General features: G+C 36.8%; 1 protein-coding gene across 1 annotated transcript in view; it reads left to right on the top strand.

The window, feature by feature from the left end:
* LOC134851347 (alkyldihydroxyacetonephosphate synthase, peroxisomal-like) overlaps positions 1-13,723 on the top strand; it is a 181,910-nt gene that overhangs the window by 7,697 nt on the left and 160,490 nt on the right. The window lies entirely within an intron of this gene.

The following is a 13,723-nucleotide window of genomic DNA, read 5'->3' on the forward strand; positions in this document are numbered from 1 at the left end:
TCGACCAGATTATCTTAGCTATTTAACCAGTAGTGATGCTTCCCCAGAATTGGGATTAAAAAAGTTTTTTTTATCATTTACTCAGTAACTTTATCCAGAATTCTCAGTTTATTGGTCCAGTTGAACATATTTTGGTTTTGTGGCCCTTTATATCAGCTTATATCTCTAATACCTGCGAACACTTGTACAAAAGAAATCAAAACTGGGTGTAATTTAAAAAAAACTCAGATTTGAAGAACTCGACCAGATTATTAAAGCAACATTACAAACATTATTTCTCTTTACGTGTGCAAAAGAAATTACTGCAAAAAATTTATGGAAATCATCGAAAACTGCAAATAGACAGCACAGAAAGAAAAACTGACCCGAAATCTAAAAAAAAAAAAAATTTTTAGCCGATATTTTCCAATTAGAAAATGTTCGTGAGACTGGATTTTGTAATAACTCTAATGAAAAAAAAATATCAAATTTAACAAATAAGCACACAGTAGTTTAAAATTTAGAAAAAAAAATTGTTTCGCAAAATAAGCTTTGAATTAAGCTTCCAAAGCTAGTTGTCTCGGAGTGAAATTAAGTATTTGCCAACAAAGAGACACATTTTTTTCATGGGAACTGCTCGCTTAAAATTAGATAAAGCTCATTAAAACAAATTTTTTCTTGACACGGAAAAAAACTTTTTTAACGTCCTTCGGAACACGACTGAAAAGGCTGTAAATGAGCAGAGCAAAAAAAAACAACTGCAAGAGGTAAAGAGCTCAGCTTTCGAATTTGAAAGCAAATAGATGCCCTTAAAGCTCTTCGAATTTCTAGAAAAATTTACAATTGTTGTTGTTGTTGTGAATTTTCAGTAGGATACTTATGGGATGATATCCCCAAAGTTCTCAAAATTTTGTCCAGTTATTTCGGCACATGTTGCAGTCACAGAAGAGGACCCATGTGCACTTGTTTTGTTCTGAGAGTTGATCGTCGAAAAACTTCCACATCATCTGTATCAATCTTTGCTTTAAGCCTCGCATTTCTCGAAATTCAATTTTCTGATTGAGTCGATTTATTAGACGGCACGTCATGAATGTATACTCTCCTCTAGCTTTTTCAGTTCTGGTCTTGTTTAGGTTGAAAATTTCTTTCGTTCTTCCTGGATTTTCAATTTTTGCCGGGAGTTTAATGTGATTGTTTTCTTCATGCATGAAACTCGCCATCATCAGTAACTCGTTCAGCTGGAGAAACAACGCCAGAGGCAGGATGTTTAACAATCTCAGCTGCTCTGTATAGCCAGAATAGTTTCCAGTGATCCATTTTAAGACTTTCTTTTGGAATCTCTCTAATCTTCCTAAGTCGTTTCTTGAGATATTGCAAATAATTAGACTAGACGTTAGAACAGAAAGTATTAAGGATTTGTACAGACAAAGTTTTATGCGCATTTTGACTTTGAATTCTAAGTTTCTGCGGATGCAATAGAACGTTTTATTCGCTTTCGACATTGTTGAGTCAATATGGGTTGTCCATGTTAAATGCTTGGACACATGTATTCCTAGATCCATTATCACATTCGGGCTTTCCAGTGCTGTTTCACAAAAAATGAATTCGTGTTGATTTCCTCTAAATTCGACTTTAAAACATTTTTCCAGTGCCAGACTCATTTTGTTTTTGTCTACCCAGTTTCAACGCTTTTATGTCCTGCTGGATGTCCTTTGTGTCTACATTCACTGCTAGTAATTTTAGGTAGTCTGCAAAGATGTATGGGTCACTAAATTTCAATACTTCAGGAAGACCATTTATGAAGATGCAGAAGAAAAATGGACCAATCAGCGATCCTTGTGGTACGCCACTTGTAATTTCTAAAGTTTCTGATGAGAAACTGTCAGCACGAACAGAATGTTTCCTGTTGCTGAGGTAGTCTGAGATTATTTCTAGGAAACAGCCTCCAATTCCAATGTTGCTCATTTTCTTCAGTAGTTCGTAGTGCGCGACTTTGTCAAATGCCTTAGAGAAGTCGGTATAGAGTGGGATCACATGGTTTTCAGCGTTCTTGTCGATTGCTTCGTAGATTTCATTCAAGGAAGATAACATGTTTGTAACAACTGGACGGTTTTCAACAAAACTGTGCTGACTTCTTGTGATAAATTTGATGAAATGGTCATACAGCGCTGAATACATGCATTTTTCCAGGAGTTTACTCATGATATTTAGGAGTGACACCGGCCGGTAGTTTTCCATTAGTCGTTTGTCACCTTTCTTGTAAATAGGCGACACAGCCGCAACTTTCCATTTATCTGGTATTTTCCCTACCCTCTTCATGTTTTTAAAAATGCAATGCAAAATTGTGGTCATTTCTCTGGCCGTTCGCTGGAAGAAAATCGGTGGGAGTCCATCTAGGCCCCGCGATTTTGTTATGTCAAGCTCTGTTATAATTTGGTTTAAATAAGTTTTTGAGATACTGAAGTTTCTCAATATCGTGTTTTCGCACTTCATGTCCTGAAGTTGATGTTTGATTTGGGCGGAAAGACAGAGTGATTTTATTCATTCAAAAAGTTCACTCTTTCTTTGGCTTTGGAAACAGCTATGTGGTCCTTGATCATAGTCTTTGGGAAAGTTTCTGATTTTTTCAGACTCTTAAAGTGTTTGAAAATTAAATGTGTGTTACGAGTGGACATCACTTTTTCCTGATAGTTTAATTTATCTTCCTCTACTGCTTCTTTCACTAATTTATCAAGAGATAGAATGAAATTTCTGCGGTAGCTTGTAGGTTTCAATTTTTTTATTCTAGTTTGTGTTCGCAGTTTGTTAATGATGTTTTAGGTACTTGGCTCAATCCATGGCGGAAGTGATTGGCGACGTCTGGTTCTTCTGGGCACATGTTGTTTTACCAAATTTTTCAAAAAGTCGGAAAGTGCCTCACATATTCTGTTGATGTTTGTGTGACATACTGGTGAGAAAGGCTCACGTAGTATTGATTTCTTGATTTCTTTATAGTCCACGCTACCGAAGCTTCAAAAGTTTTCAATTGTATTCATATAACTTTAATTCAGATAATGCAATTTTTTCATTTAACCAAGTCTCGCAGAGACATATTATGTCATAGTTTGATGTTGCTATAGCGTTTGCAAACTTCATTCGTCGTTCGAGATATATGAGACTTCTTACATTCATTTGCAGGATGTTGAGAAAGCCTAGTCAAGCATCATCTGCTTGTTTGGCTTCTATCATCTCTTTTTTCCCATTATTGAACAGCTCGAAATTCCTGATTTTTATTTTCTCTTTTGGATTTCCTTCGTTTAGAAGTTCTCTTCGTCTTTTTAGGCATATGTTTTCCTTCCTCGCATCTTCTTTCGATAATGCAGGCAGAAGGTAAATTTCCTCATCTCGCAATTCATCTCTTTTTTCGAAGCTCTTTGCCAGCACCAATCGTGCTTCATGTTCCTTTGACAGAGTTATTACAAAAGTTCTTGACTTGATGCGCTCTTTGCTGAATTTCCCTAGCCTTTTTATTTTTTCAATTTGTGGTCTAACTCCTAACTTGTTTAGTACCTCATGCACTTTTTCGGTTGTGGGTACAAAATTTTTGCATTTTGATTTCTCGGGATCTTCTCTGATCCCCTGTATACGGAAACTTTTATTGATATTATTATGTACTTCATGCTTTACTTCTTTACCAGCTCCTGGTTGAGCTTTCATATCTTTAACAGGCTTCACACTGAGTACATCTGAATGCTTTTTTCCAGTTTTTCGCATGTGGTTTTTGTAGCTTTTTCGACTTTTTCATCAACCAATGCCCTCAGCCTTTTTTCCATATTTTCAAGACGTGCTTGTATTCCCTCACTCTCGTTCTCAATTTTTTCGTTCATTTTCATCATGGTCCTACACTTTATGAAGTTATCTCTTTCGTAATTAGTGACACATTTGTCGCATAAAAGCATTGCGTTAAAACCCAAGTCTTTTATGTCATTGATGGCGATGTTAGTAAGACCAGTGCAGGTGCTCTCAAGATGCAGTTGAGCATTGCAAGATACACAACTGAAACATCTGTCCCTGGCATTTATCAGTTTTTTTTGCACTTTTTGCAATTTTTAGTCATAATGGTGGATACAGAAAGGAGAAAATGAGATGGAGAAATTATATTTACAATTTGATCCAAGCCTGGACAATTAAGCCCAGTCCCGTCACGAATTGAAATTTAAACAATTTATTTCTGTTCTCGTTTCTTTCGTGCTTCTCGTTGTTTTTTGACGGTTTCATTTTCTTCTCTGAGATATCACTCAAGTTGCTATTGTTAGTTTGTATTATAGCTAAAGTTTTGATTTCAAGTGCGGTTTCTTGATGCAGTTCTCTGTATCCTTCAAGTAGATTTTTGTCCTGTTGTTTAGAATTCGAAATTATGTCTGTTGTACTTGAACAACTGGTATCGGAAGTTTCTTTAGATCTTCAAGAATAAAGGGTGCACCATCTCTCTGACAATAGACAATGCCTTCAATTCGAGGATGCGAATTGAGTAGGGGTTTGATTTCTGATACTAGTTGATTGGCAGTAAGGGGAGTCCATGGATTGAATGGATGTTCTGAAATCGAATTGTTTATTACGTCGTGCCAGATAGTTACAGACTCGTTTCTATTATTTTCGTCTCGCAAGATGTTTCGTACGATTTTATTTGCTTTCGATTGGGGATGAAACGTTACTCCCTTGTAAAGGATGACATCTTCTTGTATTTCCTCGTTTCCTCCTACTGATGCCCAATCTTCAACTGCCAGATGTAATGAGCTCGCTCCAATAATCACAACCATGAATAAAGGGTCACCACGGCTAACCCGCAAATCATATAACCTGAAACTATTTAATACTTTTCTGATGAAATTAACCCAGTTTGAGAAAAATAGACCAAAAGACAAAGTTTTTTTGCTTGGAAATCTGAAAATTAACTTCCATTTTCGAAACTAGATGTCAGATTTCTAGAAAAATTTACAATTGTTGTTGTTGTTGTTGTTTTTGCTGTTGTTGTTGTTGCTGTAAATTTTCAGTAGGATACTGATGGGATGATATCCCCAAAGTTCTCAAAATTTTGTCCAGTTATTTCGGCACATGTTGCAGTCACAGAAGAGGATCCATGTGCACTTGTTTTGTTCTGAGAAATGATCGTCGAAAAACTTCCACATCATTTGTATCAATCGTTGCTTTAAGCCTCGCATTTCTCGAAATTCATTTTTCTGATGGAGTCGATTTATTAGACGGCACGTCCTGAATGTATACTCTCCTCTAGTTTTTTCAGATCTGGTCTTGTTTAGGTTGAAAATTTCTTTCGTTCTTCCTGGATTTTCAATTTTTGCCGGGAGTTTAATGTGATCGTTTGCATGAAATTCGCCATCATCAGTAACTCGTTCAGCTGGAGAAACAACGCCAGAGGCAGGATGTTTAACAATCTCAGCTGCTCTGTATAGTCAGAATAGTTTCCGGTGATCCATTTTAAGACTTTCTTTTGGAATCTCTCTAATCTTCCTCAGTCGTTTCTTGAGATATTGCAAATAATTAGACTAGACGTTAGAACAGAAAGTATTAAGGATTTGTACAGACAAAGTTTTATGCGCATTTTGACATTGAATTCTAAGTTTCTGCGGATGCAATAGAACGTTTTATTCGCTTTCGACAATGTTGAGTCAATATGGGTTGTCCATGTTAAATGCTTGGACACATGTATTCCTAGATCCATTATCACATTCGGGCTTTCCAGTGCTGTTTCACAAAAAATGAATTCGTGTTGATTTCCTCTAAATTCGACTTTAAAACATTTTTCCAGTGCCAGACTCATTTTGTTTTTGTCTACCCACTTTTCAACACTTTTAGGTCCTGCTGGATGTCCTTTGTGTCTACATTCACTGCTAGTAATTTTAGGTCGTCTGCAAAGATGTGTGGGTCACTAAATTTCAATACTTCAGGAAGACCATTTATGAAGATGCAGAAGAATAATGGACCAATCAACGATCCTTGTGGTACGCCACTTGTAATTTCTAAAGTTTCTGATGAGAAACTGTCAGCACGAACAGAATGTTTCCTGTTGCTGAGGTAGTCTGAGATTATTTCTAGGAAACAGCCTCCAATTCCAATGTTGCTCATTTTCTTCAGTAGTTCGTAGTGCGGGACTTTGTCAAATGCCTTAGAGAAGTCGGTATAGAGTGCGATCACATGGTTTTCAGCGTTCTTGTCGATTGCTTTGTAGATTTCATTCAAGGAAGATAACATGTTTGTAACAACTGGACGGTTTTCAACAAAACTGTGCTGACTTCTTGTGATAAATTTGATGAAATGGTCATACAGCGCTGGATACATGCATTTTTCCAGGAGTTTACTCATGATATTTAGGAGTGACACTACCGGCCGGTAGTTTTCCATTAGTCGTTTGTCACCTTTCTTGTAAATAGGCGACACAGCCGCAACTTTCCATTTATCTGGTATTTTCCCTACCCTCTTCATGTTTTTAAAATCGCAATGCAAAATTGTGGTCATTTCTCTGGCCGTTCGCTGGAAGAAAATCGGCGGGAGTCCATCTAGGCCCCGCGATTTTGTTATGTCAAGCTCTGTTATAATTTGGTTTAAATAAGTTTTTGAGATACTGAAGTTTCTCAATATCGTGTTTTCGCACTTCATGTCCTGAAGTTGATGTTTGATTTGGGCGAAAAGACAGAATGATTTTATTCATTCAAAAAGTTCACTTTTTCTTTGGCTTTGGAAACAGCTATGTGGTCCTTGATCATAGTCTTTGGGAAAGTTTCTGATTTTTTCAGACTCTTAAAGTGTTTGAAAATTAAATGTGTGTTACGAGTGGACATCACTTTTTCCTGATAGTTTAATTTATCTTCCTCTACTGCTTCTTTCACTAATTTATCAAGAGATAGAATGAGATTTCTGCGGTAGCTTGTAGATTTCAATTTTTTTATTCTAGTTTGTGTTCGTAGTTTGTTAATGATGTTTTAGGTACTTGGCTCAATCCATGGCGGAAGTGATTGGCGACGTCTGGTTCTTCTGGGCACATGTTGTTTTACCAAATTTTTCAAAAAGTCGGAAAGTTCCTCACATATTCTGTTGATGTTTGTGTGACATACTGGTGAGAAAGGCTCACGTAGTATTGATTTCTTGATTTCTTTATAGTCCACGCTACCGAAGCTTTAAAAGTTTTCAATTGTATTCATATAACTTTAATTCAGATGATGCAATCTTTTCATTTAACCAAGTCTCGCAGAGACATATTATGTCATAGTTTGATGTTGCTATAGCGTTTGCAAACTTCATTCGTCGTTCGAGATATATGAGACTTCTTACATTCATTTGCAGGATGTTGAGAAAGCCTAGTCAAGCATCATCTGCTTGTTTGGCTTCTATCATCTCTTTTTTCCCCATTATTGAACAGCTCGAAATTCCTGATTTTTATTTTCTCTTTTGGATTTCCTTCGTTTAGAAGTTCTCTTCGTCTTTTTAGGCATATGTTTTCCTTCCTCATCTCTTTTTTCGAAGCTCTTTGCCAGCACCAATCGTGCTTCATGTTCCTTTGACAGAGTTATTACAAAATTTCTTGACTTGATGCGCTCTTTGCTGAATTTCCCTAGCCTTTTTATTTTTTCAATTTGTGGTATAACTCCTAACTTGTTTAGTACCTCATGCACTTTTTCGGTTGTGGGTACAAAATTTTTGCATTTTGATTTCTCGGGATCTTCTCTGATCCCCTGTATACGGAAACTTTTATTGATATTATTATGTACTTCATGCTTTACTTCTTTACCAGCTCCTGGTTGAGCTTTCATATCTTTAACAGGCTTCACACTGAGTACATCTGAATGCTTTTTTCCAGTTTTTCGCATGTGGTTTTTGTAGCTTTTTCGACTTTTTCATCAACCAATGCCCTCAGCCTTTTTTCCATATTTTCAAGACGTGCTTGTATTCCCTCACTCTCGTTCTCAATTTTTTCGTTCATTTTCATCATGGTCCTACACTTTATGAAGTTATCTCTTTCGTAATTAGTGACACATGTGTCGCATAAAAGTATTGCGTTAAAACCCAAGTCTTTTATGTCATTGATGGCGATGTTAGTAAGACCAGTGCAGGTGCTCTCAAGATGCAGTTGAGCATTGCAAGATACACAACTGAAACATCTGTCCCTGGCATTTATCAGTTTTTTTTGCACTTTTTGCAATTTTTAGTCATAATGGTATATACAGAAAGGAGAAAATGAGATGGAGAAATTATATTTACAATTTGATCCAAGCCTGGACAATTAAGCCCAGTCCCGTCACGAATTGAAATTTAAACAATTTATTTCTGTTCTCGTTTCTTTCGTGCTTCTCGTTGTTTTTTGACGGTTTCTTTTTCTTCTCTGAGATATCACTCAAGTTGCTATTGTTAGTTTGTATTATAGCTAAAGTTTTGATTACAAGTGCGGTTTCTTGATGCAGTTCTCTGTATCCTTCAAGTAGATTTTTGTCCTGTTGTTTAGAATTCGAAATTATGTCTGTTGTACTTGAACAACTGGTATCGGAAGTTTCTTTAGATCTTCAAGAATAACGGGTGCACCATCTCTCTGACAATAGACAATGCCTTCAATTCGAGGATGCGAATTGAGTAGGGGTTTGATTTCTGATACTAGTTGATTGGCAGTAAGGGGAGTCCATGGATTGAATGGATGTTCTGAAATCGAATTGTTTATTACGTCGTGCCAGATAGTTACAGACTCGTTTCTATTATTTTCGTCTCGCAAGATGTTTCGTACGATTTTATTTGCTTTCGATTGGGGATGAAACGTTACTCCCTTGTAAAGGATGACATCTTCTTGTATTTCCTCGTTTCCTCCTACTGATGCCCAATCTTCAAGTGCCAGATGTAATGAGCTCGCTCCAATAATCACAACCATGAATAAGGGGTCACCACGGCTAACCCGCAAATCATATAACCTGAAACTATTTAATACTTTTCTGATGAAATTAACCCAGTTTGAGAAAAATAGACCAAAAGACAAAGTTTTTTTGCTTGGAAATCTGAAAATTAACTTCCATTTTCGAAACTAGATGTCAGATTTCTAGAAAAATTTACAATTGTTGTTGTTGTTGTTGTTGTTGCTGTTGTTGTTGTTGCTGTAAATTTTCAGTAGGATACTGATGGGATGATATCCCCAAAGTTCTCAAAATTTTGTCCAGTTATTTCGGCACATGTTGCAGTCACAGAAGAGGATCCATGTGCACTTGTTTTGTTCTGAGAAATGATCGTCGAAAAACTTCCACATCATCTCTATCAATCTTTGCTTTAAGCCTCGCATTTCTCGAAATACAATTTTCTGATTGAGTCGATTTATTAGACGGCACGTCCTGAATGTATACTCTCCTCTAGCTTTTTCAGTTCTGGTCTTGTTTAGGTTGAAAATTTCTTTCGTTCTTCCTGGATTTTCAATTTTTGCCGGGAGTTTAATGTGATTGTTTCCTTCATGCATGAAACTCGCCATCATCATTAACTCGTTCAGCTGGAGAATCAACGCCAAAGGCTGGATGTTTAACAATCTCAGCTGCTCTGTATAGTCAGAATAGTTTCCGGTGATCCATTTTAAGACTTTCTTTTGGAATCTCTCTAATCTTCCTAAGTCGTTTCTTGAGATATTGCAAATAATTAGACTATACGTTAGAACAGAAAGCATTAAGGATTTGTACAGACAAAGTTTTATGCGCATTTTGACTTTGAATTCTAAGTTTCTGCGGATGCAATAGAACGTTTTATTCGCTTTCGACATTGTTGAGTCAACATGGGTTGTCCATGTTAAATGCTTGGACACATGTATTCCTAGATCCATAAATACATTCGGGCTTTCCAGTGCTGTTTCACAAAAAATGAATTCGTGTTGATTTCCTCTAAAATCGACTTTAAAACATTTTTCAGTGCCAGACTCAATTTGTTTTTGTCTACCCAGTTTTCAACGCTTTTAGGTCCTGCTGGATGTCCTTTGTGTCTACATTCACTGCTAGTAATTTTAGGTCGTCTGCAAAGATGTATGGGTCACTAAATTTCAATACTTCAGGTAGACCATTTATGAAGATGCAGAAGAATAATGGACCAATCAACGATCCTTGTGGTACGCCACTTGTAATTTCTAAAGTTTCTGACGAGAAACTGTCAGCACGAACAGAATGTTTCCTGTTGCTGAGGTAGTCTGAGATTATTTCTAGGAAACAGCCTCCAATTCTAATGTTGCTCATTTTCTTCAGTAGTTCGTAGTGCGGGACTTTGTCAAATGCCTTAGAGAAGCCGGTATAGAGTGCGATCACATGGTTTTCAGCGTTCTTGTCGATTGCTTCGTAGATTTCATTCAAGGAAGATAACATGTTTGTAACAACTGGACGGTTTTCAACAAAACTGAAAACTGTGCTGACTTCTTGTGATAAATTTGATGAAATGGTCATACAGCGCTGGATACATGCATTTTTCCAGGAGTTTACTCATGGTATTTAGGAGTGACACCGGCCGGTAGTTTTCCATTAGTCGTTTGTCACCTTTCTTGTAAATAGGCGACACAGCCGCAACTTTCCATTTATCTGGTATTTTCCCTACCCTCTTCATGTTTTTAAAAACGCAATGCAAAATTGTGGTCATTTCTCTGGCCGTTCGCTGGAAGAAAATCGGTGGGAGTCCATCTAGGCCCCGCGATTTTGTTATGTCAAGCTCTGTTATAATTTGGTTTAAATAAGTTTTTGAGATACTGAAGTTCCTCAATATCGTGTTTTCGCACTTCATGTCCTGAAGTTGATGTTTGATTTGGGCGAAAAGACAGAGTGATTTTATTCATTCAAAAAGTTCACTTTTTCTTTGGCTTTGGAAACAGCTATGTGGTCCTTGATCATAGTCTTTGGGAAAATTTCTGATTTTTTCAGACTCTTAAAGTGTTTGAAAATTAAATGTGTGTTACGAGTGGACATCACTTTTTCCTGATAGTTTAATTTATCTTCCTCTACTGCTTCTTTCACTAATTTATCAAGAGATAGAATGAGATTTCTGCGGTAGCTTGTAGGTTTCAATTTTTTTATTCTAGTTTGTGTTCGCAGTTTGTTTATGATGTTTTAGGTACTTGGCGCAATCCATGGCGGAAGTGATTGGCGACATCTGTTTCTTCTGGGCACATTTTGTTTTACCAAATTTTCCAAAAAGTCGTAAAGTTCCTCACATATTCTATTGATGTTTGTGTGACATACTGGTGAGAAAGGCTCACTTAGTATTAATTTATTGATTTCTTTATAGTCCACGCTACCGAAGCTTCAAAATTTTTCAATTGTATTCATATAACTTTAATTCAGATGATGCAATATTTTCATTTAACCAAGTCTCGGAGAGACATATTATGTCATAATTTGATGTTGCTATAGCGTTTGCAAACTTCATTCGTCGTTCGAGATATATGAGACTTCTTACATTCATTTGCAGGATGTTGAGAAAGCCTAGTCAAGCATCATCTGCTTGTTTGGCTTCTATCATCTCTTTTTTCCCATTATTGAACAGCTCGAAATTCCTGATTTTTATTTTCTCCTTTGGATTTCCTTCGTTTAGAAGTTCTCTTCGTCTTTTTAGGCATATGTTTTCCTTCCTCGCATCTTCTTTCGATAATGCAGGCAGAAGGTAAATTTCCTCATCTCGCAATTCATCTCTTTTTTCGAAGCTCTTTGCCAGCACCAATCGTGCTTCATGTTCCTTTGACAGAGTTATTACAAAAGTTCTTGACTTGATGCGCTCTTTGCTCAATTTCCCTAGCCTTTTTATTTTTTCAATTTGTGGTCAAACTCCTAACTTGTTTAGTACCTCATGCACTTTTTCGGTTGTGGGTACAAAATTTTTGCTTTTTGATTTCTCGGGATCTTCTCTGATCCCCTGTATACGGAAACTTTTATTGATATTATGATGTATTTCATGCTTTACTTCTTTACCAGCTCCTGGTTGAACTTTCATATCTTTAACAGGCTTCACACTGAGTACATCTGAATGCTTTTTTCCAGTTTTTCGCATGTGGTTTTTGTAGCGTTTTCGATTTTTTCAGCAACCAATGCCGTCAGCCTTTTTTCCATATTTTCAAGACGTGCTAGTTTTCCCTCACTCTCGTTCTCAACTTTTTCGTTCATTTTCATCATGGTCCTACACTTTATGAAGTTATCTCTTTCGTTATTAGTGACACATGTGTCGCGTAGAAGCATTGCGTTAAAACCCAAGTCTTTTATGTCATTGATGGCGGTGTTAGTAAGACCAGTGCAGGTGCTCTCAAGATGCAGTTGAGCACTGCAAGATACACAACTGAAACATCTGTCCCTGGCATTTATCAGTTTTTTTTGCACTTTTTGCAATTTTTAGTCATAATGGTGGATACGGAAAGGAGAAAATGAGATGGAGAAATTATATTTACAATTTGATCCAAGCCTGGACAATTAAGCCCAGTCCCGTAACGAATTGAAATTTAAACAATTTATTTCTGTTCTCGTTTCTTTCGTGCTTCTCGTTGTTTTTTTTGACGGTTTCTTTTACTTCTTTGAGATATCACTCAAGTTGCTATTGTTAGTTCGTATTATAGCTAAAGTTTTGATTTCAAGTGCGGTTTCTTGATGCAGTTCTCTGTATCCTTCAAGTAGATTTTTGTCCTGTTGTTTAGAATTCGAAATTATGTCTGTTGTACTTGAACAACTGGTATCGGAAGTTTCTTTAGATCTTCAAGAATAAAGGGTGCACCATCTCTCTGACAATAGACAATGCCTTCAATTCGAGGATGCGAATTGAGTAGGGGTTTGATTTCTGATACTAGTTGATTGGCAGTAAGGGGAGTCCATGGATTGAATGGATGTTCTGAAATCGAATTGTTTATTACGTCGTGCCAGATAGGACAGACTCGTTTCTATTATTTTCGTCTCGCAAGATGTTTCGTACGATTTTATTTGCTTTCGATTGGGGATGAAACGTTACTCCCTTGTAAAGGATGACATCTTCTTGTATTTCCTCGTTTCCTCCTACTGATGCCCAATCTTCAAGTGCCAGATGTAATGAGCTCGCTCCAATAATCACAACCATGAATAAGGGGTCACCACGGCTAACCCGCAAATCATATAACCTGAAACTATTTAATACTTTTCTGATGAAATTAACCCAGTTTGAGAAAAATAGACCAAAAGACAAAGTTTTTTTGCTTGGAAATCTGAAAATTAACTTCCATTTTCGAAACTAGATGTCAGATTTCTAGAAAAATTTACAATTGTTGTTGTTGTTGTTGTTGTTGCTGTTGTTGTTGTTGCTGTAAATTTTCAGTAGGATACTGATGGGATGATATCCCCAAAGTTCTCAAAATTTTGTCCAGTTATTTCGGCACATGTTGCAGTCACAGAAGAGGATCCATGTGCACTTGTTTTGTTCTGAGAAATGATCGTCGAAAAACTTCCACATCATCTCTATCAATCTTTGCTTTAAGCCTCGCATTTCTCGAAATACAATTTTCTGATTGAGTCGATTTATTAGACGGCACGTCCTGAATGTATACTCTCCTCTAGCTTTTTCAGTTCTGGTCTTGTTTAGGTTGAAAATTTCTTTCGTTCTTTCTGGATTTTCAATTTTTGCCGGGAGTTTAATGTGATTGTTTCCTTCATGCATGAAACTCGCCATCATCATTAACTCGTTCAGCTGGAGAATCAACGCCAAAGGCTGGATGTTTAACAATCTCAGCTGCTCTGTATAGTCAGAA

This window comes from Symsagittifera roscoffensis, chromosome 7, assembly GCF_963678635.1.
Source record: "Symsagittifera roscoffensis chromosome 7, txSymRosc1.1, whole genome shotgun sequence".
Taxonomy (NCBI): domain Eukaryota; kingdom Metazoa; phylum Xenacoelomorpha; order Acoela; family Convolutidae; genus Symsagittifera; species Symsagittifera roscoffensis.